This window comes from Oncorhynchus nerka, linkage group LG26, assembly GCF_034236695.1.
Source record: "Oncorhynchus nerka isolate Pitt River linkage group LG26, Oner_Uvic_2.0, whole genome shotgun sequence".
In the NCBI taxonomy this organism is placed as follows: domain Eukaryota; kingdom Metazoa; phylum Chordata; class Actinopteri; order Salmoniformes; family Salmonidae; genus Oncorhynchus; species Oncorhynchus nerka.
In genome coordinates, this window is record NC_088421.1 from 13,089,872 (window position 1) to 13,117,444 (window position 27,573).

Here is a 27,573-nt window from a genome sequence, read left to right on the forward strand (position 1 = left end):
TTTTGACAGATTATATTGCATTTCTGCTTAGGTGTCTTGTCGTTTCTGCATTCCTGTTTAGGCCTCAATAAGTATTTTGAGCACAAATTACAGACGTGTTAACGTTGGGCCAGTAACCCGGAAAGTCGCTGGTTTGAATACCTGAGCCGACAAGGTGAAACATCTGTCAATGTGCCCTTGAACAAGGCATTGAAGGGCGCCGTAATACTATGGCTGACCTTGTAAAATAACATATTTCACTGCACCTAAAAAATATATAAATGTTTGGCCAATCGCAATTACATTCATTTTACATTTACATTTACATTTAAGTCATTTAGCAGACGCTCTTATCCAGAGCGACTTACAAATTGGTGCATTCACCTTATGACCTCCAGTGGAACAGTAGTGCATCTAAATCTTTTCAGGGGGAGGGGGGGTGAGAGGGATTACTTTATCCTATCCTAGGTATTCCTTAAAGAGGTGGGGTTTCAGGTGTCTCCGGAAGGTGGTGATTGACTCCGCTGTCCTGGCGTCGTGAGGGAGTTTGTTCCACCATTGGTGGGCCAGAGCAGCGAACAGTTTTGACTTTTACATTACTAGCTGGGTCTTTCTTAAAATGTTGTGACAAATGTGTCCCATGTCTGCAACAATGAAAACCTGGTTGAAAATCACATTTTTGAAGGGTAATTTAAATATAAAAAGCTGATTGAATAATAATTTTAATTGGACTGTTTATTGCATAAATTGTGTGTGTGTGTGTGTGTATGAGCCGTGTGTGTACTAGCTAGCCTTGTGAAGTATTGAAAGACATTGCAGTGTAATAGCCTCCCCTTGTGGTTCATGTAAAACATTTTATTTGCCTTGTTCTTTTTTTTTACTCAAACCAAATGTTCATTTAAATAGGCCTATGCTAAAATACATTATATTTGACATGCATTGTTAGGGGCCCTACTAGCTACTCCCTTTCAAGTGAAATTGTGTTACTTCTGTCTTAAACAAAACATTACCTATTTCCAATTTAAATAGTTTGAGTGTAGAACATACAAAAAATACATGCACACGGCATAAGCCATGAAAAAAATTATTCTAAATTTTAAAAATTCAGTGGAATTTAATTTCATAGGATCACCACGAGTTCGCTGTGTAACATGTACGTCTACGTGAGATAAGGAACACTCTTTCATGCGCTAACCAGCGCAGGCGCGGTGGCCAAGTGGTAAGGCGTCGGTCTCGTAAACCGAAGATCGCGGGTTCGAACCCCGTCCGTGCCTTTTAGGAGATTATCAATAGCATTTCTGTTAAATCAAAGATCTATGTAACATTACCATACTCGAAGTAGAATTTATAATGGAAAGCGTGATTAGTCACAACAGTCACATTTTTGCTGATTTTTACTTCGACTGCATACATGACTTTTGAAACATTGTGTGGGACTACTTTACCATCAATAGGGGGTAGCAAACACATGAAAGTTTTTAATGCGTCCATACAATATTTCCTTTACAATGTGTACATAATATTGTAGCTAGAGTGAAACGTGACATATAGCCAGCAACTGCCTAAATTAGTGTGCTAAATTGCGCAATATATTTATATTTTAAAAGAGACATGGGGACTTTTGTAAGAATTTTACATTAAAACACCGCAATGTTTTGTTTTTGTCACATTCCATTTCATTTGCATTTTCAAACCCTTTCATCATTAGCCTTATTGTGAAAATCTTTTGGCGCGCGCGGAGCCCTGTTCTGGGCACCATAAACGCACAAAACAGTGTGAAGCTCCGTAGATTTCGAGGAATACATTTCCCTGTTTCAATATTTGTATAATACTTTCAGGAAAATAAAACTCATAATTCCATTTACAGTAGGCCAAACTTTCCCCGATAGTTGCAGAAAACAACGCAGGACAACGCCATCTCTGACTCCTATTACGAACCCCCTAGAATGTTTTTCTGAATTCCAACAGCCTATAATTAACAACAAAAACAAATATATTTGGATAAATGCCATATTGCTGTTGTCTGTTTTTAAGATTGCATCACCCCTTTCACCGCCTCTCTTACCTCGTGGCGTGACCACGAAGCAATGTTTGAGGCGCTGGTAATCGAGATTTTATTTTAATGCATTGAGTCAAATCCGCCAGACACCGCTGAGCTCACCACTAGGAGCACGGATACTTAAAGAAACAACAACAGATCAAATCAGACAGTCGTTCCTTCCTATCCTGCTGACTGGTCTGATATTATCATGGTAAGTTTAAAGCGATGTTATATCCATGACACACGGAAGATGTTTGGCTTGAGAGGTCGGAGGGGCTGACATGTCGTCTGTCTACCGGGGCTGGGAGGGCCAGCAGGTGCGAGGGTAATTCTTATTCACTCCGATTATCTAATAATTATAGGACTTTGTTATGGATCCTTTTGAATAGCACAATGAACGCTAAACTTGTCTGTGAATGTTTAGATAATGCTATTGTTTTGATATTATGTTTGCATGATTAGTTTGTCGTATTAAATGTGCTGTTCTTTTCAAGGGGTGGTCTCTCAGAGTAGCAGACAGATTGTGTCTGAGAGTACCTGAACTCTCTATGGAGCACCAGACACTGTCTGGGACTCAACTAACGCCCAGTGAATTCACTAAATGCACACAAGAGCTGTATATTAAAACCTGTTGTTTTACATTCTATACAGAGGGGTATATTGCAGCAATATGATATTAATGTGCACGTTATAATCCAGTTGTTGTACAGGAAATGTCAGTTTGATGCTAATCAAGTGTGTAGTTTATGAAAGGATATGTTCGAGGATTGCACAGTGATTTAAATCATGAGGATTGCATAATCAGTAATCACATCATTTGTATAAAATACACAGGCTACTGTAAAGCCGTTGTTCTCATGAAATCAGCCTTATTGTAGGATGTAGCTAGATTAACTAATTATTATAGCAGGCTGACACTGACACATTCTCAATAACAGTGAGTGGTTTTATAGCCAGACAAAACCCCAACCTAGACCATAACCCAATGTCAGTTATGCAATAGCCTACACACAAATTGCACTCTTTGAAAATGAGTTGAGGACAAAAGCTGAGGATTATGTAATATTGTATCTATAAGTACTTGTCATGTGTATGAGAATGTCAGGTGGCCTTCGTGTGGTCTCAGTCACGGGATCTTGTGGGCGAGATGAGTTTGATCAGAATCCAACTGGCCCGCAAAGTCCCGCTTCTGGGACTCACCCTCTCATCTTAAAACCAATTAGCCCAAGTTTATGTTTGTATGATATTGTGATTATGTTGGGACAGAATAAATAGTGGCAGGCGGTGGTGCCCAGTGAAGTTCAAATCTAACACCGCAGGGAGAATGAGGGGCTTTTGGGGGCACTTGTGTTTCAGTTTCACCATCATAATGCCCCTAAAAATCCTTATTGCTCTTGCACTGATCTCCTATCATTGTGCTTATGGGGGTGTAGAAAATACATATCCGATTAAACTAAAATATATATCAGATTTAACTAAAATATATATCAGATTTAACTAAAATATATATCAGATTTAACTAACCCAACTATTTCCCCTCTATACATTTCACAGTACCCTTGGATTAATGTCCTAACTAGCTTTATTGTATTGGATTCCATTACATAGGCTGATGATGATGGTGATGATGTTGATGATGATGATCATGTAATCATCATTTTTTATGTTTAGTTTTAGGTCACCATATTTTTGATGATGATGATGATGTTGAATTGATGTTTTTGAAAATGTACTTACCTTCTATGTAAGGCCTTGCTTTGTACTATTACTACTAGTGCTCATGTTGAACATTAATATTGATATATTTATATTGATGGCTGCCAACCCATGACTAATGACTAGCATTGTATGTACTACCTTTACATTTAGTATCTTTGTGATTGAAATGTGTTTTTTTATGTTTCTACGTTGTATGTGCTCCTTGCTGCAAAACCAATTGCCCTCTGTAAACAAGTCATTGTTGAAACATGAACTAACATATAGACCACAGAGTTGCAAAGAAAAAGCCATATCTCAGACTGGCCAATAGAAATAAAATATTAAGATGGGTAAAAGAACACAGATACTGGACAGAGGAACTCTGTCTAGAAGGCCAGCATCCCGGAGTCACGTCTTCACTGTTGACGTTGAGACTGGTGTTTTGCGGGTACTATTTAATGAAGCTGCCAGTTGAGGACTTGTGAGGAGTCTGTTTCTTAAACTAGACTCTCTAATGTACTTGTCCTCTTGCTCAGTTGTGCACCGGGGCCTCCTACGCCTCTTTCTATTCTGGTTAGTGCCAGTTTGCGCTGTTCTGTGAAGGAAGTAGTATATAGCGTTGTACAAGATCTTCAGTTTCTTGGCAATTTCTCGCATGGAATAGCCTTAATTTCTCAGAAAAAGAATAGACTGACGAGTTTCAGAAGAAAGGTCTTTGTTTCTGGCCATTTTCAGCCTGTAATCGAACCCACAAATGCTGATGCTCCAGATGCTCAACTAGTCTTAAGAAAGACAGTTTTATTGCTTCTTTAATCAGAATAACAGTTTTCAGCTGTGCTAACATAATTGCAAAACGGTTTTCTAATGATCAATTAGCCTTTTAAAATGATCAACTTATATTAGCTAACACAACGTGCCATTGGAACACAGGAGTGATGGTTGCTGATAATGGGTCTCTGTACGCCTATGTAGATATTCCATAAAGAATCTGCCGTTTCCAGCTACAATAGTCATTTACAACATGAACAATGTCAACACTGTATTTCTGATCAATTTGATGTTATTTTAATGGACAAAAAAAAAAGTGCTTTTCTTTCAAAAACAAGGACATTTTTAAGTGACCCCAAACTTTTGAATGGGAGTGTACATCTCTGTCAAATTGTTAATTTCATGCCTAAGGATAAAGAAAAGGTTATACCTGTATTTTGTTTATTTGTCATAGATGCAATTAGGTCCACAGTGTAACGTTTATAAATAGTATTACATGTACTGTAGGTAGAAGAATAATTATAATTTTGTAGATAGTTATCTCACTTCTAATGATGAATAGATAATGATTGCATTGCATAAATCACAATTCAGTATGGTTATTGGCTTTATATCAATTGTGAGAGGTTTGCATCAATTACAACATGTAAGGAGGCGTTTAAATTCCTCAAAATATTAACGCAGGGGAGTTTTGACTTCTTAGAATTTCCCTTTAAAGAAAGGAGCCGTGTCTTCTTTCAAAGCCCAGATTGTTCCATCCTAGTCCTGAGGCAAAGGCCAGAACACACTCTTTCAGTGCTAAGAGCATGTGACACAAACACAAGCCACTGCTCAATGTTTGTTTGTGTTAACATTGCCAATGTATCTCCCTTGGCTTGAACAAGCCCTTTGGTAGGGAGTTCACATAATGTCATGCCTACAATTTGTGCTTCTCACAGATGGCCTTGAGTGCACCATTAAGTTGTTTTGCACCTAGGTCCGCTCACAGACCCTGTGTATCACTTTTCTGTTCAATTCCAGATGACTGGGATCATTGAATTACTATACACTGTAAAAAAATATATATATTGTGCTAATTCTACTTTTTTTTAAATGAGCTTTTTGCATCAGCTTTTTGAGTATTTCCAACATGAGGTATTGCTATGTATAATATACAATTCCAAAACAGTTAGATCTACTTCATCTTTTTGATCAGTTACTTTCAGTGATCATGTCAAATATTTTTTTATGTCTTTGATTATTTGCCATTTTAACCCATTGCTGAACACAGTGCGCATTCCACTAGCAGTCAGTGGAGGTAGAACTGTGTCCATTGTAAGATGCTGCATGTGTCTCTAGCATTAAGGGTTGTGTAACCTTGTTGATGCTGGGAATGGGTGGTCTCATCGTTGAACGTCAATTTGCCTGATGGTTTTCATATCAGTTCATCATGATCCATTATACCTCATAGCACAACAAGCTGCTTAATACTGATGCAGAAACATGCATATGAAGTTGTGTAAAAGTATCATAAAGTCAAACCATTTAGAATTACCCACAATCCTCTAAAAATGAGGCCACATGGCAAGTTGTTGTGAAATTCTTTAATTATTAAGCTGAGAGTAAATATTATGGATATGTAAATTATACACTTAATTTTTGAATTGACATGTCCAAATGTCATGCTCTTTGAACACATACAAATGAAGTAAGGTATTACAAGTTTTGAAGTAAAACCTGAATTTGTAAGTGAAAATCATATATTTTGGGGGATAATATTTACTAAGCCCCTGAATAATTTGTGCAGTGTAGTGCAGTCACAGCAGCTGTGGATTCATGATCAACTAATTGAAATAACAAACCGATGGTTTAGTTCGATTACCAAAATGTTTTGTAAATTAGATGAGGGAGAATAGATGAATTGCTAGGTAAAGCCCTGCTTTATCTCAGCTCACTGGTCACCATAGCAACACCCACCCGTAGCACACACTCCAGTAGGTCTATTTCACTTGTCATCCCCAAAGCCAACACCTACTTTGGCCGCCTTTCCTTCCAGTTCTCTGCTGCCAATAACTGGAAAAAATTGCAAAAATCACTGAAGCTGGAGTCTTATATCTCCCTCTCTAAGCATCAGCTGTCAGAGCAGCTTATCGATCACTGTGCCTGTACACAGGCAATCTGTAAATAGCACACCCAACTACCTCATCCCCATATTGTTATTTATCCTCTTGCTCTTTTGCACCCCAGTATCTCTACTTGCACATCATCATCTGCCCATCTATCATTCCAGTGTTAATGCTAAATTGTAATTGTTTCGCCTCTATGGCCTATTTATTGCCTTACCTCCCTACTCTTCCACATTTGCACACACTGTACATAGATTTTTCTATTGTGTTAATGACTGTCCGTTTGTTTATGTGTAACTCTGTGTTGTTGTTTTTGTCACACTGCTTTGCTCTATCAGTTGTAAATGAGAACGTGTTCTCAACTGGACTACCTGGTTAAATAAAGGTGAAATAAAAACAATTCAAAAAGATCAATGGAATTTTGATTAAAAGGAACACTTTCAGTAGGCCATTTGCAATTCTGCTCATCTTCATGAAATATGCTGCACAGCAAGCGGGCTAAGACATAAAACAGGTGGTCAGTGGTCATTCACACCCATCATGCTCTCTGTATGTCCACAAGCCTGTAGCTACTGCTATCAGGAGAGCACTTCCTTCTATGTGGGATATACTGTGAGTGAGCAGAATAGATATTTAGATATCTATAACTAAGCCCATCTAAATAAACTCTCAAAATATCAGTAAATAAACACATCTATATCATTGTAAACATATCCCAGCCATGGACATATGGAATCAAAACTAATAATTTGCATCGTGAGATGTGACGGTGAAGTCGTAAACACCTTCCCTTGCTGTGTGTGAAGAATATGGTCAGGCTGTGTTGAATCACAGCATTTGCTGGCTTTCCAGACAGGTTTGTCTTTGCTTATCGTGCGGGAGGCAGTTACAGCTGGGGAAGTCATTATTGACACCCTATACCTTCAACGGAACGTTCCAATCTAAATGACATGGCAGAAAGGATCTGTGCCTTTATTGATTTTAAATAAAACATCACAGCGAATGCCTATGGTAATAATATTGAAACATGAATATTGCAATATGAGAATTAAAAATATTAAACTGAATGACAAGATGAGAAAACAACAGATAAACTATTAAATAGACTGATTAATAATTATAGTAGAAACTCTAATGGTTGGTATACAGTAATTTCTGCATCAGGGGCCTTGTGCCTCAAGAAGTAGATGATGAAGTAAATGACTGTCGTAGTTGAGATATCTTTAAAAGGGACTGCAAGATATTAATCTGAGACATTTGATGTTCAATATAATGAGATAATAGCATAAGCTTGTTTGACTTTTTTCCAATGGATGTAATACTTTGAGTAATCTCCATTAAATGATACCTCAAATCCAAACGATGTAGAATGTTTTCTGATGCATTGCTGTGCATAAATCAAAACTATGTTGATTATATTCTGTGATAAACTAATAAACTGTAAAAATGAATCCCCAAAAGCCTCTTGCTATGACAAACTGATGTCAGAGGAGAGGAATGCACTGGAGAACCTCATTTTCTTCTGAATTAGCAATGTACATTCACAATGACCTACAAAATGGTTTGGATTGTCACAACCACCGTTAAGATTCCAGATGTGACCAATGTATCCTGGTCCTTGCCAGTCCTTAGACTGTTGTGTTTCTAATTGTACAACCTTCCTCTCTAGAGGCTTCTTCTACATCAACATATAGTACTCTGCACTGAGTATACAAAACATTAAGAACACCGGCTCTTTCCATGACATAGACTGACCAGGTGAATCCAAGTGAAAGCTATGATCCCTTATTGATGTCACTTGTTAAATCCACGTCAATCAGTGTAGATGAAGGGAAGAAGACAGGTTAAAGACAGATTTTTAAGCCTTGAGACAATTGAGACGTGGTTGTGTACAGTCGTGGCCAAACGTTTTGAGAACGACACAAATATACATTTTCACAAAGTCTGTTGCCTCAGTTTGTATGATGGTAATTTGCATATACTCCAGAATGTTATGAAGAGTGATCAGATTAATTGTAATTAATTGCAAAGTCCCTCTTTGCCATGCAAATGAACTGAATCCCCCCCCCAAAATTCCACTGCATTTCAGCCCTGCCACAAAAGGACCAGCTGACATCATGTCAGTGATTCTCTCGTTAGCACAGGTGTGGGTGTTGACGAGGACAAGGCTGGAGATCACTCTGTCATGCTGATTGAGTTCAAATAAAAGACTGGAAGCTTCAAAAGGAGGGTGTTGCTTGGAATCATTGTTCTTCCTTTGTCAACCATGGTTACCTGCAAGGAAACAATTGCCGTCATCATTGCTTTGCACAAAAAGGGCTTCACAGGCAAGGATATTGCTGCCAGTAAGATTGCACCTGAATCAATCATTTATCGGATTATCAAGAACTTCAAGGAGAGTGGTTCAATTGTTGTGAAGAAGGCTTCAGGGCACCCAAGAAAGTCCAGCAAGCGCCAGGACCGTCTCCTAAAGTTGATTCATCTGCGGGATCGGGGCACCACCAGTACAGAGCTTGCTCAGGAATGGCAGCAGGCAGGTGTGAGTGCATCTGCACGCACAGTGAGGCGAAGACTTTTGGAGGGTGGCCTGGTGTCAAAGAAGGGCAGCAAAGAAGCCACTTCTCTCCAGGAAAAACATCAGGGACATATTGATATTCTGCAAAGGTACAGGGATTGGACTGCTGAGGACTGGGGTAAAGTTATTTTCTCTGATGAATCCCCTTTCCGAATGTTTGGGGCATCCGGAAAAAAAGCTTGTCCGGAGAAGACAAGGTGAGTGCTACCATCAGTCCTGTGTCATGCCAACAGTAAAGCATCCTGAGACCATTCATGTGTGGGGTTGCTTCTCACCCAAGGGAGTGGGCTCACTCACAATTTTGCCTAAGAACACAGCCATGAATAAAGAATGTTACCAACACATCCTCCAAGAGCAACTTCTCCCAACCATCCCGGAACAGTTTGGTGACGAACAATGCCTTTTCCAGCATGCTGGAGCACCTTGCCATAAGGCAGAAGTGATAACTAAGTGGCTCGGGGAACAAACATCGATATTTTGGGTCCATGGCCAGGAAACTCCCCAGACCTTAATCCCATTGAGAACTTGTGGTCAATCTTCAAGAGGCGGGTGGACAAACAAAAACCCTCAAATTCTGACAAACTGCAAGCATTGATTATGCAAGAATGGGCTGCCATCAGTCAGAATGTGGCCCAGAAGTTAATTGACAGATTGCAGAGGTCTTGAAAAGAAGGGTCAACACTGCAAATATTGACTCTTTGCATCAACTTCATGTAATTGTCAATGAATGCCTTTGACACTTATGAAATGCTTGTAATTATACTTCAGTATTCCATAGTAACATCTGACAAAAATACCTAAAGACACTGAGGCAGCAGACTTTGTGAAAATTAATATTTGTGTCATTCTCAAAACTTTTGGCCACGACTGTATGTGTGCCATTTAAAGGGCGCTCTTAATGTTTTGTACACTCAGTGTATGTGTGTCTTCAAGAACCTTCCCTCTATTCATCATAGGATGAATGGATTTGTATGTGTGAGTGAATAGAAGATGGTGGCATGTATTCTTTCACTACGCTCATGCACATGAGTCCTCCTAGTGTTATTTAGTGGTCTTCAGACAAGGCAGAGCAGAGAGAGAAGGGCACACAGCCCCAGTTTACTGTTTAATCATCTCTGCTCGCAGTTCTCCACACTGACAGCCTGCCAGATACAACAATCTGAGGGTGTGAGAGTTAGCAGGCCAAGAGCACGTACACACACAAACACAGACACACACAGCTTTTAAACAAAATACCAGGTGGCATAGCAAGATGAAATGTGCCTTTTCTTGTCAATGCACATAATACATTGGACAGGACCACAAGATGGGATGACACATTTAGTTTCAGTCCTTCAGCATTCATCAGATGCTGATCTTACTTGTATGTAATACAACAAGTATTGTAGTTATTGTAATTACAGTAATCCTGAACCTTAATACAGTGTAAGAACAATGTCATAACAACACTTGTTACAATGTAAGTGTTACACATTCTTGATGATAAAAAAGTTTGGAATTGTTCCAATCGGGAATGCTTTATAACAATGTTAGTCAGGAAAAATATATATTTCCTTGTCCAAAACATCAAGACACGTGTGAAGCAATAGGCACGGTATGAAACCCTTCCAGCCAAGACTCACACCCACATCTAATCCTATTGTAGAGTGCTCTATTGTTGCTGATGTCAGATTCCGTTGTCATTCACGATGAGCACTGTTGAAGTCCCATTTTGAAGCAGGACTACTTAGACAGAGAGGGACACACAGAGACCTTGCAGGGGAACTCTGCTGGGTAAAGTATATTGAAAAATCTCACATGACAAGCCACCCTCACACAGCGAGGGGGATACATTTACCCTTTCTGCCTCAGCAGTTATATTTAGAGCTTCAGTAGAACCAGCGATCAGAGGACATCATGATGCATTTGAAGCTAAATGGGAAGGAATTTAGATGATTCTCTTGATTCTTATGCTCGAATCAGACACCAAACATGATTAACACAGTAAGACAAATGATTGTAGGCTGTGCTCTCTTGGTATGACAATGTAATAATGACAATAGAAATTTGTCCAGCAAAATATTACCAAGTTGTCGCTCTCACTTAAACTAAATTCATATATGGCCATCCAATACTTCAAGATGGAGCTGGCCCTTAACTCGGTAAGTAGCTGTCTCCTGGGCACATGTGCATCCAACACTGTCATCAAAAGCTGATTTCTCACATAAATGCACACATTTATTCAGGTAACAGACCATGTAACTAGGTCTAGAACCCCTTGGCAAAGCAAGTGAAACAATATTAATAGGCTAGTTATTGGGTTCGTAACAATATACATTTGTGTAACTACTGTGCCGAGGTCCCATTTGAATCACGAGAAATTATTATATGCCCAGTGTTGGAAAAAGTACTCAATTCTCATACTTGAGTAAAAGTAAAGATACCTTCATATAAAATGACTCAAGTAAAAGTGAAAGTCACCCAGTAAAATACTACTTGAGTAAAAGTCTAAAAGTATTTGGTTTTTAAATACACAAGTATCAAAAGTAAAAGTATGAATAATAGAAAATTACTTAGATTAAGCAAAACAGACAGCACAATTTTCATGTTTTTAAAAAATGTATGTATAGCCAGGGTCACACTCCAACACTCAGACATCATTTACATTTGTGTTTAGTGAGTCTGCCAGATCAGAGGCAGTAGGGATGACCAGGGATGTTTTCTTGATAAGTGTGTGAATTGGACCATTTTCTGTCCTGCTAAGCATTCGAAATGTAATGAGTACTGCTGGGTGTCAGGGAAATGTATGGAGTAAGAAGTACATAATTTTCTTCTGGAATGTAGTGAAGTAAAAGTAAAAGTTGTCAAAAATATAAATAGTTAAGTGAAGTACAGATACCCCAAAAACGACTTTACTTAAGTACTTTACACCACTGAATATGCCTTTAGGGGGTGCAGATCATATGACTCATCGCACGTCTCGTTTTCTGAGACGTCTTTGTGAAGGCAACACGTGTTTAGCATTGAGCATATTTGGACAAGATTCATTGTAGTAATCACATCTATAAACCATACTTGAACGTTGTCCTGTGACCTATGTGAACACTCAGGAGGGTCATCAAAAGTGGACCAATTGCTAGACATATGGGGATGTGCACTGCTTTATTTCACTGTCATGCTGCCAAGCACGGTTTTTCACCACACTCAAGTGCATGGACAGACCACACAATTGGACACAGTTATTGAAAATCTAGGTGCATGTACAATTCCCAAACAAAACTGTGTGGGGGGGGGGGGGGGGGGGTTAAAAGTTCCAATTCACAGCATAGCACATTTTCCTCACTGAGCAATAAGTAGGATTTACATGAACTGAATCTATGATTCTTGTTAAATCCAGAATCCTTGACAGGCATCCCTGGAGACCAGCTCTGTGCAGTAGAGCTCAGCTTCCTCATGTGACTGCCAGGCCTTGGAGAGAAGCCCTCAAATGAATCAGTAGCAGGCCCTGGTTACTGCATTCTGGCCCAGGGCTCTCTAGCATGCAGACCCAGGAGTAACAGCTTAATTAACAACCACAATGGACATGTAGGTACCTAAAGATATATCTACATTAGGCAAAGATGCCGGAAAAGAAATGCAGGTAGTGTTGTTATTGTCTTTAAATAGGCAGGTAAAAACACAGAGGCAAAATAAGATCCTCCTGTTGATTCAGTGGTTAAGAAATCACTCAGAGTTATTTTGGCTGGTTGGGTTATGACTTTGGGATGTAGCCATGTTGTTGTGGGTCAATGACAAGCTGCACTGCCAGCTATTATGAGTCCACCGTAGTCGGAACATTGTGGAAAGAGGCAGGTAATATGTCTCTATGCTTCGGCCCTCTGGCAGAATGTCAACAAACCCCTTGACAGTGTTTCAAGGGTGCTGTATTGACAGGGTTCTGAAAAACGAGGACTATTCACATGACAGACATGCTCCATTTTGCACAATGGTGCTTATTTTACTTTTTTCTTACATCAAATGGTGACAAATAGTATGAAAGACTCCCTTTGTTCAATCCATCATTGCAACTGATCATGTTTCTTACCTTTGAGAGGCCATTTGTCTAAGGGAAATGTTACTGTAAGTTGAATATAAAACCAAATGGAGTGCGTTCTATCCTCCCAGTTGAAAATATCAAATAGGATTTAAAATGCTGACTGGCACAATTTACATAGAATATCGTGCAAGACCTACTCCACTGGGCACACACTGTTTAAATCAACGTTTCGCTACACTCGCATTAACATCTGCTAACCATGTGTATGTGACCAATAAAACTTGATTTGATGATTTGATTTTATATTTTTGGCCTTCCTGTGACATCGGGTGCTGTAGGTGTCATGGAGGGCAGGTAGTTTGCCTCCAGTGATGCGTTGTGCAAACCGCACCACCCTCTGGAGAGCCTTGTGGTTGAGGGCAGTGCAGTTGCCTTACCAGGCTGTGATACAGCCCGACAGGATGCTCTTGATTGTGCATCTGTAAAAGTTTGTCAGGGTTTTAGGTGCCAAGCCAGATTTCTTCAGCCTCCTGAGGTTGAAAAGGCGCTGTTGCGCCTTCTTCACCACACTATCTGTGTGGGTGGACCATTTCAGTTTCTCTGTGACGTGTACGCCAAGGAACTTAAAACTTTCCACCTTCTCCACTGCTGTCCCTTTGATGTGGATAGGGAGGTGCTCCCTCTACTGTTTCCTGAAGTCCGCAATCATCTCCTTTGTTTTCTTGATGTTGAATGAGAGATTGTTTTCCTGACACCACACTCTGAGTGCCCTCACCTCGTCCGTGTAGGCTTTCTCGTCGTTGTTGGTAATCAAGCCCACTACTGTTGTGTCATCTGCAAACTTGATGATTGAGTTGGAGGAGTGCATGACCACGCCGTCGTGGGTGAACAGGGAGTACAGGAGGGGGCTGAGCATGGACACCCGATCTTCAAGGACACCCGAGCCATGGCCTGTTCACCCCGTTACCATCCAGAAGGCAAGGTCAGTATAGATGCATCAAAGCTGGGACCGAAAGACTAAAAAACAGCTTCTATCTCAAGGCCATCAGACTGTTAAATAGCCATCACTTGCCGCCTACCACCCGGTTACTCAACCCTGCACCTTAGAGGCTTCTGCCCTATATACATAGACATGGAATCACTGGTCACTTTAATAATGGAACACTAGTCACTTTAATAATGTTTGCATACTGCTTTACTCATTTCATATGTATATACTGTATTCTATTCTACTGTATTTTAGTCAATGCCACTCCGACATTGCTTGTCCTAATATTTATACATTTCTTAACTCCATTGATTTGTGTGTATTATTGTGAATTGTTAGATATTACTGCACTGTTGGAGCTAGAAACACAAGCATTTTACTACACCCACAATAACATCTGCTGAATATGTGTATGTGACCAATACAATTTTATTTTATTTTATTTGAATTGACGTCTGTGCCCAGTGGGACATTTCATGATCCATGGCCAAATGTTTTTTCTCTCGCTCCCTCTTTTTCTGTTATGGGATAATTGCATGGCGACCTAGTAGTCTGCATTCTTTGTTTTAGTATTGCCTAACTGAGAGAAGATCATTGCTAGTCCACACAGAACCATGCTCATAATTTTCATAAGTCATGGGGTCAAGGAAGAGGGATGGGGGGATAGGTCGGGCTGAGCTGAACCACGCCTTCTCTGCTGATTAATGCAGTGCAGCACAGCCTCTAACCAGAAGCACATGCAGGCCTTTTGCAGCCAAACCAAATTAATGAATGTCTATCATGAGACGAGTAGAGGACGGGGACAGAACAACAGAGAAAATGTTGAGACACACAGCTTTGTTGTATGGCCTCTTGTTTGGCAGAATCTATTTGGGCCATCTATAATGTCTCTTGTTAAAAGTGCAATAAAATAGAGCCAAAATGCATTCTCATGGTGAACACATGATAAAAAAAGGATGCTATAACCACATAGAGGTGGCATGGCCGTAGGGGCCACAAGGGCACCTCATATTTGTGCTGTTTTTGTTCAAATGATTACTAAACAGTTTATTATTATGCATGAATTATTTCTAAAAAAATACCTGTCAGTGGTATTTTACAAAGCAGGCACACTGACTGGACCAGGCAAAGAGTATCCCTACATCCTCCCTAGTAAGTGGTTCCTTCCAAGGTGCACCATGAGCAAAGATATGCTAGGCAGGATGCTCGATACTCTAGTGCGTGCAGACAGTATCGTCAGTGAAGGAGGAGAGAGAGTGTTGATTGACACACAGCGTTTGATTAGATTTTAGCTGCTGGTGATGAGCAGGACTTGCAGGAGGTATGTTTGTAAATGAATTTGATCAAGCTATGTAGCCTATTGATTCCTTCTTGATGAATATATAAAACAAAATTTGTTGTTGTTTTTCTGTAATAGTAGCTATAGCTCAGCTGTAGCTCCCAATCCCGCGCCCCCCCTCCATCATCACATACTTTGTGAACCCTCTAAAATAATGGGTGCATGACAGAATTGCATGGCTCCATCCCTCTGTACTTTAATGAGAAATACTCTTCTAACCCAACCTCAATTAATAAAAATAACTTACATTTCTCTTCTATTTAGCTAAAGTTATATCCCACAAGACAGGTTGAGACATGTTTCACTGCACATAGCAAAACCCTCAGTTGCTGCAAAGCATTTTCACAATCTTCTTCTGCAAGTCAGGACCCTTTCCTTGTGAATCATCACACATTCCCCTTTGTCTTTTCTCACCAAAGAAGTGAAGATAAAAGTCATTCCTCTCCAAGTCATGAAAGAGATGAGACAGATCCCTCTAACTTCCTTATCAGATTACACACACTCCAGTCATCGGTTGATTATAGGCCTGTAAGTTGCCATGTGAATGATGGTCAACATGGTGACTCAGCAGGCTGAGTGGACCTGAGTGGTAGGTTTATTGGGTGATGGTAGCATTAATAATCACAGCTGCTCCTCTTCATGTCTACATGAGTGGAGTCTCCTCAAAGGAGGAAGGGGAGGACCATCCTTAAAAATAAAACAGTGAAACACTAAAAAAGTTGTTGTTTTTAGATAAAACTATACTAAATATATTCATGTCACCAAATAATTTATTAAAACACTGTTTTGCAATGAAGGTCTACAGTAGCCTCAACAGCACTCTGTAGGGCAGCACCATGGTGTAGCCTGAGGATATTGAGTTCCCGTCTTCCACTGGGTACATTGACAGAGAGGGATGCTGTGTTAGCTAGCTGGCTATCCAACACTAGAACTCTTGTTATTTTTTTACCAGCTAAAGATGTAGGGTGTGTGTGTAGTGGTCAGCGGTTATGATATGAAAGTTTGGCTTGGAAAGTTTTTTTTTGCCTGGTCACAGACAGCTGATTTGTTGTGCACTGAAGTCCAGCGAAGGGAAAGGGTGAGAGGAGATCACATCACATTTACATTTACATTTAAGTCATTTAGCAGACGCTCTTATCCAGAGCGACTTACAAATCACATAGATGAGAGAAGGAATTTTTGTGATAATGCTGTTTGTATGTGGCTGCTATGAAAGTGAAATGTGTTTGCGTGTGATCAGGGGTGTATTCATTATGTCGAAAAACGTTTCTTAAACTGAAGCAAACGGAACCAAACAGGGATAAACATACCTGAATGTGTCCAATAGAAACTCTTGTTCGCAAATGTTGGACTAATGATTACACCCCAGATCACCTAGATGCAGCCAAGAGGGTGCAATGTGTCACTCACTGCCTGTCACCTTGATTACTAACACTTGATTACTAACATGTCATATGTAAACAGCTTTTCAAGATGGTGAAACCTTGTTGTGTTCACTTTTATGAGAAACAGCAGAGCCTGCCAAACAGCTACAGTAATATTCAAAACATTGAAGCACATGATAAATGTTTTCCAGTTCAGCCTGTCTTCGGTCATGTGACAATAGGTGTTGTGATGCAACACCACATATCCCACAAAGGGCTGCTCCGCTCCAAGAAATGAACTCCTTGGCAGTCAGAGGCTCTTTTCTTGGCATGACCTGTGAGGTGGGAAATGGTCGATTTTAGCTACTGTGGTTCCTCATACTTACTCCTGTCTTGTTAAAATGTCTTATGAACCAGTGCCACCTTGAATTACAGGTAAGATAGATCGTATAGCTAATAATGGTATTTGACATATTGTGTGTAATATGAATATACATATTGTGTAATGTAATGGAGAAATTGTAGGAGTAGAGTAAACTCAACATTTGGGTTGCAAGGCAAAAGGATAGAGTTAAATTATGTAAATGACGCACCACATTATGTCCTCTTAGTCAAATGAAAGTGAGGAGCTTCTAAAAGGAAGTTAACAGGCCAACATGAAAATGAGGAATTAAAAGCACCCTCTCTCCTCCTGCCTTGGCATGTGACGACCACAGCATATGACTTCCATCGCCCATTACCCAGTGAAGGGCTGGACACAATTGAGTGAGTGTTGTTTGGGCCATGCCCTAGATACTTGTTTCTCCCAGTCCTCAGCTCTATCTGGCCACTGTGCAGAAGCATCCACTCCCATTTCAGGCCAACTCACCACTGGCCACACTGTCTGCAGGCTGCAAGGGGCTTTACTTGATGACTCATACCGGGAAACAAATACATTTTAATATATTTAATGTCACGCAAAATGTACGTATTTCTAATATATATAGCACATTTGCATATTTGCTCAAATGCATGTAATGCCTGACAATATGCCAAAGTGGTTCCTAATTCGGCTTCTTAAATTACTCTTTACATAATGATCAATGGAGATCATTTTTTTGGGGCCACCAAGCCAAAACGTTGGCAGTGATATCATTTAAAGTGTGATGGTGAGTAAAAACAAACGTAGGATTTCACCGAATTTTAACATTCTTTCATAAAGAGCACGTGTTCAAATTCATGAAAAACATATTTTCCTATCTCCCACCAAAAAATATATAGTAAGTGCCTCTCTTCAGCTTAATTAAATCATTAAAACATTTAGTTGTTTTTGTATAGTTTTTGTTTTAGTTTTTAATGATTTAAACAAAACAAAAATACATTTTACAACGCTCCACAATATGTCAAAATGTAGATCTATGTCTTGTGCTTTCAATGAGTTATATTATACAGCTCTGCAGTAGATGGTTAGCGGTGTTATGGTGCGTCCGTAGCCAAGTGGGAAGTGGGAATTTACCACATCTGGGAAACATCCAATTGAACAGTCCTTCAACTGGTAGTTACCAATGGTGTATATAAACCCTGGATTGTTGATGCTATGTATTGGCCATTGAGAGGCTTTGAAGCCACCAGTCGGCCACATTGGCTTGTCGGAGCAGCCCTCCATATTAATTAATGTAATTCTACAGTATTTCGGACAAAATAACATGTATTTAAGTATTTTTGATGTTGTCATGGGGACAGTATTTTGTGTTACATTTTGTGTTAATGAAAAATTAATGTATTGATTAGATAAGTATTCAACCCCCTGAGACAACACATTTTAGAATCACCTTTGGCAGTGAATACAGTTGTGAGTCTTTCTGGGTAAGTCTCTAAGAGCTTTCCACGCTAGGATTGTGCAAAATTTGCCCATTATTGTTTTCTAAATACTTCACACTCTGTCAAATTGGTTGTTGAGCATGGCTAAATCACCATTTGCAGGTCTTCTCATAGATGTTCAAGCAGATTTAAGTCAAACCTGTAACTCAGAACATTCACTATCTTGGTAAGCAACTACAGTGTATATATTGCCTTATGTTTTGGGTTATTGTCCTGCTGAAAGGTGAATTCATCTCCCAGTGTCTGGTGGAAAGCAGACTGAAGCAGGTTTTCCTCTAGGATTTTGCCAGTGCTTAGCTCCATTCAGTAAAAAAAATATCCTGAAAAATTCCTCAGTCCTTAACAATTACAAGCATACCCATAACATGATGCAGTCACCACTATGCTTGAAAATATGGAAAGTGGTACTCAGTAATGTGTTGTATTAGATTTGCCCAATTGAGAACACTGTATTTGGGACAAAAAGTTAGTTTTCCAGTATTACCTTTGTGCCTTGTTGCAAACAGGATGCATGTTTTGGGATATTTTTCGTTTTTGTACAGGCTTCCTTCTTTTCACTCTTTCAATTAGGTTATTATTGTGGAGTAACTACAATGCTGTTGATCCATCCTCAGATTTCTCCTATCACAGCCATTAAACTCGGTAACTGTTCTAATTTCACCATTGGCCTCATGGTGAAATCCCTGAGCGGTTTACTTCCTCTCCGGCAACCTAAGTGAGGAAGGATGCCTGTACCTTTGTATAGTGACTGCGTGTACTGATACACCCACCAAAGTGTAATTAATAACTTCACTGCTTGACTGAGGGATCTTACAGATGATTGTATGTGTGGGGTGCGGAGATGAGGTAGTCCTTCAAAAATCATATTAAACACTCTTATTGTACACAGAGTGAGTCCATGCAACTTAGTATATGACTTGTTGAGCATATTTTCACTCCTGAACTTATTTAGGCTTGCCATAACAAAGGAATTGAATTAATTTGTAAAAATTCCGTAAACATAATTCCACATTATGGAGTACTGTGTGTTGGCCAATGACAAAATAAAACTACATTTAATTGATTTTAAATGAAGGCTGTAACACAACTAAATGTGGGAAAAAATCAAGGGGTGTGAATACTTTCTGAAGGCACTGAATAGAAATGATTGTTAATTACTAGTTAAAGCAGCCATGAATCCCCATTGTCACAGGGGAATGGAAGCTTGTTTTGTGCAACAGGGAGGTCCAATTGAATGCAAAAAATCGCAAAAATTGTAAAAACATTTCTAGCCCATTTATCTATGGGTAGAGCAAGGTTGACGTGTTATGCTCGATCCGCTCACTTTTTCACGATAAAAAAACAAACATAAAATGGCTCAAAAGAGTAGAACCAGTCCACCTGCTTTTAAACTATGATTTGACTTGTGAAAGAAATATTTTTAAAAACAAGTTTCACCATATTATGTATGTAGTTCAGTCCTTGAGCTGATAGTCTCAGACAACAACATTGATGTATACGCTGATTCGGTGACAGAGTTTATTAGCAAGTGCATCGGTGATGTTGTACCCACGGTGACTATTAAAACCTTCCCCAACCAGAAACCGTGGATTGATGACAGCATTAGCGCAAAACTGAAAGTGCGAACCACTGCTTTTAATCATGGCAAGGCGACCGGAAACATGACTGAATACAAACAGTGTAGTTATTCCCTCCCCATGGCAATCAAACAAGCTAAGCATCAGTATAGCGATAAAGTAGAGTCACAATTCAACGACTCAGACATGAGATGTATGTGGCAGGGTCTACAGTCAATCACGGATTACAAAAAGAAAACCAGCCCCGTCGTGGAAATCGACGTCTTGCTCCCAGACAAACTAAAAAACGTCTTTACTCGCTTTGAGAACAACACAGTGCCACTGACACGGCCCGCTACCAAAACCTGCGGGCTCGCCTTCACCGCAGCCGAGGTGAGTAAAACATTTAAACGTGTTAACCCTTGCAAGGCTGCCGGACCAGACGGCATCCCTAGCTATGTCCTAAGAGCATGCGCAGACCAGCTGGCTAGTGTGTTTAGGACATATTCAATCAATCCCTATCCCAGTCTGCGGTTCCCACATGTTTCAAGAGGGCCACCATTGTTCCTGTTCCCAAGAAAGCTAAGGTAACTGAGCTAAACGACTATCGCCCTGTAGCACTCACTTCCGTCATGAAGTGCTTTGAGAAACTAGTTAAGGATCATATCCCCTCCACCCTACCTGACACCCTAGACCCACTCCAATTTGCTTACCGCCCCAATAGGTCCACAGACGACGCAATTGCAATCAAACTGCACACTGCCCTAACCCATCTGGACAAGAGGAATACCTATGTAAGAATGCTGTTCATCGATTACAGCTCAGCATTTAACACCATAGTACCCTCCAAACTTGTCATTAAGCTCGAGACCCTGAGTCTCGACCCCACCCTGTGCAACTGGGTCCTGGACTTTCTGACTGGCCGCCCCCAGGTGGTGATGGTAGGAAACAACATCTCCACTCCGCTGATCCTCAATACTGTGGCCCCACACGGGTGCGTTCTCAGTCCTCTCCTGTACTCCCTGTTCACCCATGACTGTGTGGCCATGCACGCCTCCAACGCAATCATCAAGTTTGCAGACGACACTACAGTGGTAGGCTTGATTACCAACAACGACGAGACAGCCTACAGGGAGAAGGTGAGGGCACTCAGAGTGTTGTGTCAGGAAAATAACCTCACACTCAATGTCAACAAAACAAAGGAGATGATCGTGGACTTCAGGAAACAGCAGAGGGAGCACCCCCCTATCCATATCGATGGGACAGTAGTGGAGAAGGTGGAAAGCTTTAAGTTCCTCGGCGTACACATCACAGACAAACTGAAATGGTCCACCCACACAGACAGCGTGGTGAAGAAGGCGCAACAGCGCCTCTTCAACCTCAGTAGGCTGAAGAAATTTGGCTTGTCATTCACAAACTTTTACAGATGCACAATTGAGAGAATCCTGTCTTGCTGTATCACCGCCTGGTACGGCAGCTGCTCTGCCCACAACCATAAGGCTCTCCAGAGGGAAGTAAAGGCCAAAAAGATCATCAAGGACAACAACCAACCGAGCCACTGCCTGTTCACCCTGCTATCATCCAGAGGGCGCGGTCAACAGGTGCATCAAAGCTGGGACAGAGAAACTGAAAAACAGCTTCTATCTCAAGGCCATCAGATTGTTAAAACAGCCATCACTAACATTGAGTGGCTGCTGTCAACATACTGACTCCAATCTCTAGCCACTTTAATGATAAAAAATGGGATGTAATAAATGTATCACTAGTCACTTTAAACAATGCCACTTTATATAATGTTTACATACCCTACATTACTCATCTCATATGTATATACTGTACTCTATACCATCTACTGCATCTTACCTATGCCGCACGGCCATCACTCATCCATATATTTATATGTACATATTCTTATTCCTTCCTTTACACTTGTGTGTATAAGGTAGTTGTTGTAAAATTGTTAGATTTGTTTTTAGATATTACTGCACGGTCAGAACTAGAAGCACAAGCATTTCGCTACCCTCACATTAACATCTGCTAACCATATGTATGTGACCAACAACATTTGATTAGTCTATTACCGTTCTGTATTATGTCATGTTTATGTATTTTCTGGGGTTGGTGGGTTAAAATATTACTCGATGTCACAGAGGGTGCACAGGGGAATATGTCAAAATGCTGAATATTTGCACTTTTACCAGTCTTTATTCATATTGAAAATCTGATTTATTGAATGTGACCAATATTAAGGGGCACTTCATTTCATATACCAGACTTTTAAAATGCAATATTGCTGCATAATTTCAATTTAACCTATGAAATGTATTTAAAAGGCACTAATTTCGTCGAACGACCCAGTACACGTTAAGTTCTGCCAGTTGGAAGTTGGTTGCAATGCGCTCGTCAATATTTTTTACAATGGTGGGGGATTGCCAAGATGGAGACACGGTGGCCTCTATTAGTCATCTAGTGTATCTATAAATCATTGGTAATTACTAGTTCAATCCACCATGACAGGGGGGATGGAAGCTTGTTGTGTGCAACAGGGAGGTCCAATTGAATGCAAAAGCTACCCAGTACACGTTAAGTTCGATGTTGGTTGCAACGCTCTCGCTAAATTTGTTTGTTTATTTGTCACACACGGTTACTACATGACCGATGATGTATCATGTCTGTAGTCATTTAAATGTTTCTTAGTGCTTTTGGGATGCTTTTGGTATGTGTCAAGTACAATAATTGGCGGCAGCCTATTAAAAGACTTGGAGGCTTGTCTTTTGGGAGTGTAGTCTCCCATGAGATGGTTTGTCATGCCAGTTTATGTGTTAAATTGCGTTCTGTAAAGGTTAAGCTGCTGTGGAGTCGCAAGATGGTGGGTACACCTGAATGGTTGTCGGAACCCATTGAGGGGAACCCATTGAGGTGGGTAGGGGAAAAAAAGAATGAATTGGAACATTTTAAGAGTAAATATAGTGTGCTGGAGAAGGAAATTGAACATGACGAGACTGAGGATGAATTAACTGCGGTGGCAGGTGTCGGGAAGACCGCCAAGTTTGAGCCACGTCCGATGAGGATAAATCATGTTTTTGCTAAGTGGAAGTGATCGTTTTGGAGAGAATGTGTCCTTGCCTTCTGGCTGATCCATATGTATTGTCGGGTTGAGTGGAGAAGAGGTTGGAGAATGTTGGGTCGGTGAAAGTGACTCGAAGTGGAATTATGTTGATTCTTTTGCTTTTTTGCCATCCAGAAGGACAAGAACTGTGACTTGCTTTCCTCTCCCGTGGAGGGCGCTGTTGAAAGGAGTGATAACTGGAGTGGCGTTAAGTGTTGAGGAGGGACAACTGAAGTTGAAGATTCCTGGTGTCTGTGACTCCCTCCGTTTGGTGCGATGAGAGTGTGGCGAAACAGAGAAGACACTCTCTGTACTACTGAGTTTTGATGCAGAGTTTTTTTTTACCAGATAAAGTCAAGTTATGGTCATGTGGCAGCTGTGAGTATGAGGGAGATTCCTAGATGTGAGAAGTGTGCAGGAGGAATGTTTAGTGTTGTAAAAAGTTGTGTGTGTAAACTGTAGGGGTACCCATTGCTTTGTCTCAGATGTGTCAGCTGAGAGAAAGGCAGGTTTTAGGTTACCAGGATCAGAGTAGTGCAGAAGGTGTCATATGCTGAAGCAGTGAAGAGAGTAGTAGATGAAGATGGGTCCAGGGTGAGGATCCCTGTGAGTAGGCAGAGGTCAATAGAGAGTGATAGGAATAACGTGCTTCAGTAAGGCGGTATTCTTGGCGTTGTCACCTATACCGTAGGAATGAAATGGAAATCACAGAACATAGATGTTGTGGTTGCAGCTGCAGAGAAGTACTTGGGTGTACATGATTTTACTGCAAAAGAGTTACAAGGTGTTTTGAATGATAGTGTCCTGTCCTTCTAGGCTGTTGGCTTGGTGTAGGATCAGATAAGGCCAAAGTAGTGGAATAGTGATGAGGTTTTAATGGGTGTGGGGTTAGTTGACAGGGCAATGTTTTCACAATGCGTAATGAATTTATACTACAGAATAGTAGGCTTATTTAGAGCCGATACAGTTGGTGGCGGCATGCACCTATAACATTTGTTTGCTGACCGCCATAATACGAAAGAAGAAGAAAGGTTAAGCTTGTACAGGGCTAGTTCTACAGTCTTAATGACACTGACAAAAGTGCATGTGATACTAAAGAGCCTACTGAAGTTTCATTGTTAAGACACTCAACATTTGGTTACAATATGATTTGGCAATTTTTTAAATGTTTGCCATACATTTTAATTTAAGAATGTATTTCTTACAAATACATTTAAATGCATGTTGAAATATATTTTACAAAACATTTCCAAATACATAAATAAATATATTAAGTACATCAATAAATACACTCTTTAATGTATTTCAGAATGTATTTTGAAATACATGAAATACATTTTCTGATGCATTTAACATATATTGTGAAGCAAATGTTTCTATACACATTATATTTATACATTCCGTATTATGCTGGTGAGTCTCTGATCCACCTCTACGCAGACGACACCATTCTGTATACTTCCGGCCCTTCTTTGGACACTGTGTTAACAACCCTCCAGGCAAGCTTCAATGCCATACAACTCTCCTTCCGTGGCCTCCAATTGCTCTTAAATACAAGTAAAACTAAATGCATGCTCTTCAACCGATCGCTACCTGCACCTACCCGCCTGTCCAACATCACTACTCTGGACGGCTCTGACTTAGAATACGTGGACAACTACAAATACTTAGGTGTCTGGTTAGACTGTAAACTCTCCTTCCAGACCCATATCAAACATCTCCAATCCAAAGTTAAATCTAGAATTGGCTTCCTATTTCGCAACAAAGCATCCTTCACTCATGCTGCCAAACATACCCTTGTAAAATTGACCATCCTACCAATCCTCGACTTTGGTGATGTCATTTACAAAATAGCCTCCAATACCCTACTCAACAAATTGGATGCAGTCTATCACAGTGCAATCCGTTTTGTCACCAAAGCCCCATATACTACCCACCATTGCGACCTGTACGCTCTCGTTGGCTGGCCCTCGCTTCATACTCGTCGCCAAACCCACTGGCTCCATGTCATCTACAAGACCCTGCTAGGTAAAGTCCCCCCTTATCTCAGCTCGCTGGTCACCATAGCATCTCCCACCTGTAGCACACGCTCCAGCAGGTATATCTCTCTAGTCACCCCCAAAACCAATTCTTTCTTTGGCCGCCTCTCCTTCCAGTTCTCTGCTGCCAATGACTGGAACGAACTACAAAAATATCTTAAATTGGAAACACTTATCTCCCTCACTAGCTTTAAGCACCAACTGTCAGAGCATCTTACAGATTACTGCACCTGTACATAGCCCACCTATAATTTAGCCCAAACAACTACCTCTTTCCCAACTGTATTTTATTTATTTATTTATTTTGCTCCTTTGCACTCCATTATTTTTATTTCTACTTTGCACATTCTTCCATTGCAAAACTACCATTCCAGTGTTTTACTTGCTATATTGTATTTACTTTGCCACCATGGCCTTTTTTGCCTTTACCTCCCTTCTCACCTAATTTGCTCACATTGTATATAGACTTGTTCTTTTTACTGTATTATTGACTGTATGTTTGTTTTACTCCATGTGTAACTCTGTGTCGTTGTATGTGTCGAACTGCTTTGCTTTATCATGGCCAGGTCGCAATTGTAAATGAGAACTTGTTCTCAACTTGCTTACCTGGTTAAATAAAGGTGAAATAAATAAATAAATAAAAATTATATGTGAAATATTTTGGGGGGCCAATTTAAAATATTTCACATAATGTATCTAAAAATTATATTTTAAATGTTGTTTTTTTCCGTATGGGGAGTGTCCAGTGTGAGCTAGAAAATTGGACACGCAGGCTTAGCTACTTCACTGTGACCTGTGAAAAGTGGATGCACTTATAGAAGTAATCAGATTACACTAATATGGTTGTTTACATTAGTTCACATGATGAAGACTGTTGTACTCCTGAGTTTACTGGTCGGTAGTGTCATACAGTATATAGCAACAGCGATCATCATTGCGTTATATAAGTGGGAAGGAATTTATGTGCAATATAGTTTGGGTTCAAAATAGGAGTCAGACATAATAATTATTACATTTACATTACATTTACATTTAAGTCATTTAGCAGACGCTCTTATCCAGAGCGACTTACAAATTGGTGCGTTCACCTTAAGACATCCAGTGGAACAGCCACTTTACAATAGTGCATCTAAATCTTTTAAGGGGGGTGAGAAGGATTACTTTATCCTATCCTAGGTATTCCTGAAAGAGGTGGGGTTTCAGGTGTCTCCGGAAGGTGGTGATTGACTCCGCTGTCCTGGCGTCGTGAGGGAGTTTGTTCCACCATTGGGGGGCCAGAGCAGCGAACAGTTTTGACTGGGCTGCGCGGGAACTGTACTTCCTCAGTGGTAGGGAGGCGAGCAGGCCAGAGGTGGATGAACGCAGTGCCCTTGTTTGGGTGTAGGGCCTGATCAGAGCCTGGAGGTACTGAGGTGCCGTTCCCCTCACAGCTCCGTAGGCAAGCACCATGGTCTTGTAGCGGATGCGAGCTTCAACTGGAAGCCAGTGGAGAGAGCGGAGGAGCGGGGTGACGTGAGAGAACTTGGGAAGGTTGAACACCAGACGGGCTGCGGCGTTCTGGATGAGTTGTAGGGGTTTAATGGCACAGGCAGGGAGCCCAGCCAACAGCGAGTTGCAGTAATCCAGACGGGAGATGACAAGTGCCTGGATTAGGACCTGCGCTGCTTCCTGTGTGAGGCAGGGTCTTACTCTGCGGATGTTGTAGAGCATGAACCTACAAGAACGGGCCACCTCCTTGATGTTAGTTGAGAACGACAGGGTGTTGTCCAGGATCACGCCAAGGTTCTTAGCGCTCTGGGAGGAGGACACAATGGAGTTGTCAACCGTGATGGCGAGATCATGGAATGGGCAGTCCTTCCCGGGAGGAAGAGCAGCTCCGTCTTGCCGAGGTTCAGCTTGAGGTGGTGATCCGTCATCCACACTGATATGTCTGCCAGACATGCAGAGATGCGATTCGCCACCTGGTCATCAGAAGGGGAAAGGAGAAGATTAATTGTGTGTCGTCTGCATAGCAATGATAGGAGAGACCATGTGAGGTTATGACAGAGCCAAGTGACTTGGTGTATAGCGAGAATAGGAGAGGGCCTAGAACAGAGCCCTGGGGACGCCAGTGGTGAGAGCGCGTGGTGAGGAGACA

The 27,573-nt window shown here is 40.7% G+C and overlaps 1 non-coding gene across 1 annotated transcript; it reads left to right on the forward strand.

Annotated features, from left to right (window-relative positions):
* The first annotated feature begins 1,181 nt into the window (after positions 1-1,181).
* trnat-cgu (transfer RNA threonine (anticodon CGU)) lies at positions 1,182-1,253 on the forward strand. Its single transcript has one exon. It is a non-coding gene; the product is annotated as a tRNA-Thr (tRNA).
* The last annotated feature ends 26,320 nt before the right edge of the window (positions 1,254-27,573 follow it).